The sequence below is a fragment of the Nelumbo nucifera genome, chromosome 6, assembly GCF_055504915.1.
Source record: "Nelumbo nucifera cultivar China Antique chromosome 6, China Antique-T2T, whole genome shotgun sequence".
Taxonomy (NCBI): Eukaryota; Viridiplantae; Streptophyta; class Magnoliopsida; order Proteales; family Nelumbonaceae; genus Nelumbo; species Nelumbo nucifera.
In genome coordinates this window covers 17,615,382-17,621,381 of record NC_142654.1, presented here as the reverse complement: position 1 = coordinate 17,621,381, position 6,000 = coordinate 17,615,382, and positions in this window count along the sequence as shown.

Here is a 6,000-nt window from a genome sequence, read left to right as displayed (position 1 = left end):
AGGCGACCATTACACTGAAATGACAAGTAACAAAAAGATAATTTCTCGGTGATCCTTATTCATGGTTTTTTGTTACATTTATAGAAGGTGACCATTACATAGAAATGATCATGCCAAGATGGCATGATTACAATGATTACGACAACTCTCTTCATAACAGTCTTGGAATCGTAACTAACTCAATCATCGCTCATTAGGTTGCCTCCTCCAGGTGAGGCCACGTTTCCCTCTAGACCAACCAATCGTTTCATCATCCTCCTCCCCCTACCATCAGCCTTGTCTTCAAGGTTGCAACTAGAGAACTTTCTGCAACTCGTTCCAATCCTCCCATATAGCATTTTTAGGTGAAATGCCATCCCATGTGATTCAGACTTCAATTGCTGCCTTATTGCCTCTTTTCACCATGCACCGTCCCAAGATAGAGACGAGGTTGGGGTGAAGAATACCATCTATCAAAAGTGGGGGTAGAGTAGGTAATGTTTGTGCATGGTCCCCAACCTTAGCCTTGAGCCATGATAAATGAAACATTGGGTGAACCTTACATCCTATAGGTAGTTCTAAACGGTAGGCGACTTGTCCAATCTTCTCTATGACCTTGAATGGTCCAAATTAGTAGGATGATAGCTTTTGTGCTCTATGGAACTCTGTTTATAAGTTGAAGCCTTAGAAATGCCATATCTCCAACCTGGAAGCTTCTTTCAGTTCTTCCCTTATCTGTAATTCTTTTCATTCTATCTTGAGCTGCATTTAGATTATCTTTTAATTTATTCAGCGCCTCTTCTTGTTCCCTGAGAATTTCCTCCACTGATTGAACCTGGGTAGTTCCTTGTATATATGAAATCAATGTTAGAGGTGGATACCAATAGAGAGCCTGCCTGGAAGGGGGTATACTTGGATGCTGAATGGTAAGTGATGCTATACCACTAGTCAGCTAAGGGAAGCCATTTGGCCCATGCATAAGGTTGGGCGCTGGGAAAACACCTTAAATATGTTTTTAAGGTGTGATTTAAGACCTTAGTCTGCCCATCTGACTGAGGGTGGTAAGCAGGACTCATGTTGAGGCGAGTTCCCTGGATTCGAAATAACTACTCCCAGAAGTTGCTGGTGAAGGTGCGGTCCCTATCACTCACCATAGATCTTGGAAGTCCATGAAGCTTTAACACTCATTCAGTAAAAACTCTAGCAACCTCTTGTGCAATATAGGGATGAGAGAATGGCAAGAAGTGTCCATATTTTGTAAACTTGTCAATTACCACAAGAATTATAGATTTATTGTTCCAAGTTGGCAGTCCTATGAAATTAAGGGAGATGTTAGTCCAGGCTTGTGATGGAATGGTCAGTGGCTACAACAACCCCAATGTGGGAACATTCTCTGTTTTGTTTCTCTAGCAGATGTCACATTCCTTGATTCACCTCTTAATCTCCTTTTGGTATCCCTTCCACCAGTACACCCTCCTCAGTCTTTGTATGGTATTTAAATACCATGATTGTCCTCCTTTAGGTGTCTCGTGGGATTTTGCAAACAATCTTCTTCGGAATTGGTATGTGGGGCTAAGAACAATATGACCTTGCTTCCACAAGAGGCATGCCTTCCATTCATATGGAGAATTCATATCTCTGTCCCCAGTGATAAACTTCTGTAGATAGGTATCAATTGCAAGTTTGCAACCTCCTTCTTTAACTCTTCTTTCCAACTAGGAACTTGAGCCGTGATTGCCATCAGCTCCCCTTTGGCCTGCCTTGAGAGGGCGTCAACCACTATGTTTTCTTTCCCTCTTTGATACTTGATCTCATAACCATATCCAGCTAATTTACTGAGAAGTCGTTGTTGGGTTGGTGTGGTCAAACGTTGCTGTAAGATGTAACCCAAAATTTTATGGTCAATGAGAATGCTGAATCAGTTTCCTAATAGATATGGCCTCCACTTTTGAACCACCACCACTACCGCCAAGAGCTTCTTGTCATATGTTGAAAGATTCAAGGCTTGCCCCTTCAATGCCTTGTTGAAGAATGCCAAGGGTTTTCCATTTTGTGAAAGAACAACTCCTAAGCCATGCCCACTTAACATCACATTCTAGAGTAAAAGCCTGACTAAAATTTGGAAGAGTTAACACAAGGGCTGATGTCATTGCTTCCTTAATGGCATCTTCTGTAGAATCATCCCATCCCCATTCATTCTTTTTAAGCCTTCTAGTGAGTGGTGTTGCAATCAACCCATATTTTTTTATGAACTTGTGATAGTATCCTGTCAATACAAGGAACCCTTTCGTCTCTTTAATGGTTTGTGATTTAGGCCAAGAGACCATGGCCTGAATTTTAACTTGATCAACTACAATCCCTTGTTGTGAGATTACATGTCCAAGATACCCAATGTTCTTAGTGGTTAATTGGAATTTACTTCTTTTGGCATACAACTTGTGGTTTCTCATAATTTCTAGAGTTGCCCTCAAATGTCCAAGTGCTCTTCTTGAGTCTTACTATAAACCAGGATATCATAAAAAAATACCAATATGAATTTTCGTAGATACTCCTTGAAGACATAGTTCATTAGAGACTGGAAGGTAGTTGGGGCATTGGTAAGCCCAAAAGGCATCACCAGAAATTCAAAATGCCCTTCTGAAGTGTGGAAGGCAGTATTTGGAATATCAATGGGGTTGACCCGTACCTGGTGGTACCCAGACCTAAGGTCAAGCATGGAGAAAATTCTGGCATCATGGAGCTCATCTATTAGTTCATCAATAACAGGTATAGGAAATCATTTTTTAATGGTCATGCGATTTTGGGCCCCGTAACAAAGCCTCTAACCACCATCATTTTTCTTAACTAAAGGAACCAGTGTTGAGAAGGGGCTAGAGCTCAGCTGGATAATATTTTCAAAAACAATATTTCAAAAAGCCTCTAACCACCTTCCTTTAGCATTTCAAAAATTATATTTTCAATTTTCTTTCTCTGGGCATGTGGATATTTGTAAGGCCGACTACTGATGGGTTTCCCTTCTTCAATCAAAGGTATAGAATGGTTGCAGTACCGAGGAGGTGGAAGCCCAATTGGGGACTGGAAGACATCCTCAAATTCTGTAAGCATGGCTTTAGTCTAAGGGTCTACATCAATAATACCTTGAGGTTCTGTTATGTGTCCAAGTTGCATGAGGAAAATGTGGCCTTCCTTCATTAGTGACTGTAGGGCCTTCTTGGCTCCTAGCATCCTTAGAGATGGTGAATTGATACCTCTTAGTGTGTGGGTGCCTAGTTCATCTGTGAATTGTAAGGTTAAGTTTGCTAGATCCCCAATTGCTGGCCCTAGTGTTGTGAGACATTTGGTGCCTAAGATAGCATCATAACCTTGTAGTTGAAGTAAATGAAAATCAACAACCATAGTACCTCCTTGAGTTTTGATGAGTACTCGCAAACATTTTGTAGCTCCTTCTAAGAAGTCTCCGTTGGCTACTGTCAACCAACATTATGAGTTGTTGATCACCCAACACACCTTGTAACCTCATCATGTGTGACGAGCTGCCCTTTGATATGGCATGAAGAGAGATCTTAGGTGTATCACTCTTTGTCCCGTTCATCTAGTCTTCCCTTGAACCTTCTTCTTCACCTATCTCCTCATCCTCCATATCACCCACAATCCAAAATAATTTATGATTTTTGCATTGATGTTGTGGAATATATTTTTTGTCACAATTAAAACAGAGACCACGTTCTCTCCTTTCATGGGTTTTTTTTGCAGGAGAGAGACGCTTCACTTCCAGCAAGACCTTGGTGCTAGTGTTGGTCAGAGCCTTGGCCAGTATCCCTACTGTACAAGGTTTCCCTAGTTTAGGCTTACTCTGTCTCCTTCTAGCCAGCCACTCTTCCTCTTCCAAGCGAGCCAACCTTAAGGTTTTGGCAATGATGGATGGCTCAAAATTAGCAACCCAGGCCTAATTTCTGGTTTTAAGTCGACTACAAAACACCCAACTAGATAGTCCTCTGGCAACCCCTTGACATGGCAAGAGAGCATATGGAATTCTTTGATGTAATCATGCATAGAAGAGGTTTGTATTATCTTGGACAATTGCCTCGCTACATTCTCCCCCAAGGTTCTGTTAAATATGTCATCGAGCTCAGATGTGAGTTGTTGCCAACTGGGCTAAGGGTTGCATTTGTTGAACCAGCAATACCATTCAACAATATTCCCCTCAAACCCCATACTCGCTACAATGACCCGCCAGTCCTTGGGGACTTCATGAAGAATAAAATACTGCTTAGTTAAAAGTAGCCATCCATCCAGGTTTGCTCCCCCAAACTTAGGTATCTCTATTTTAAGTCGCCGTTGTGGAAGAAACTGAGACCCCCCTGTGTGTATCGAACCGATAGGGTCGCGATTAGGAGCCACAACTCCACTGGAGGCTTATCTCTAGCTTCCCACTTGTAGCATTGAGGAAGTTGAGGCGATCCAAAATCTCTACAAGACAAGCCTTGATGTCATTATGGTTACTCTCCAAGTTACTAATACGTTCTTTAACTTCGCCCATTCTCCTGTCTTCTTCTTCGGCCATTCTCCTGTCTTCTTCGTCAACCTCCCCTGGCTCTGATACCAAAATGATATCAGTTACCTTCCGGAGACAGGAAGAAGCCTTTTTTCGACCCCGAGCTATAGTGGAGACCACTGTTTACAAGGGAAAAGACAACAAGTAACAGAAAGATAATTTCTCGATGATCCTTATTCATGGTTTTCGATTACATTTATAGAAGGTGACCATTACACATAAATGATCACGCCAAGTTGGCATGATTACAATGATTATAACAATATTCATAACGATCTCAGAATTGTAACTAACTCAATTATCGCTCATCATGTTGCCTCCTCTAGGTGAGGCCATGTGTTCCTTTGGACCAACCAATTATATCACCGAAGTTTAGCGGCTTTTGGATTTTCAAGGTGGGCCTTATATGGGATAGCCTACTGGCAATGTTTGGTGAAGAACTTTTTGCTTCAGCCTCTTTGAATAGTTTATAGGAAGTGTTCAAAAGCAGCTGAACTACTTTGATTAAATCTTCAGCTCAACCCTCTCAAGCGAGCCGTAAGAGCTGAGCTTTATGGTCCCGGTCTCCTAGGCCCTAGTTATCCAAAGTCTTGGGAGGGAAGATTAGCTATAGAGTCAAATTGTGGATTTCATTTTTCTTTCTTGGTTCAGAAAGTGACCATTTTTTAATCTTAAACCTACAGTCTCACACTTAAAAGTCCGAAATTTTACCATTTCATCAAGCAATAAGCTCTAATTGCGCCAAACATTACGATACAAAAGATGGAGATGTGGATAAGACTTGTTTGGCTTTTTCATAGCCACATTGTGCAACATTTTAGCCTTATCTAAACAAGATTTAAAGCATGTCTTGTTTCAGTTCAACAGTCTTTGATCAGGTGGGCCAGGTTAATCTGGGCTTAGCCTCTTGTTGTCCTTTAGTACCATGGGCCACTATGATACTAATACGGGCCCAGCCTCCCCACCCACCATGATATTAAAAGCCTAAAAAAGGGTTTTGCTTTCGCCATTAGTTGCTCTGGTCGGACCCAGTTTGACCCGCTGCAATTATTAACCGGTCCGTTTCACATCATGAAGAAAGCTAAGAACAGATAAGGGGGAAATTATTGATCTTGATCCAGCACTATCAAACGGTTCAGGTTCGTTGATCAAGGGTTTGCTTTTGTTCAGTAACTGCTCCACCAAACCAACATGGGCCACAGTCACATGCGCGATGATTGCGCTGCCCGACAGCGCTTTGCCGAATTCGTCATTGTGCAGGGAAAGAAAAAGAAAAGAAAAAAAGAGGAAAATAAAGTCAAAACCGTGTAAATTAAAATAAAAAAATCTGCTTTCTTTAATGCTTTTGACTACATTGACACAATTACATCTCTTCTTTATCCATCAATCTTGGCCATTCATCTAGTGGGCCACCCTTTCGATAGGCTCGAGCGATCAATCGAGTGGTTGATATGAAATTCCATCAG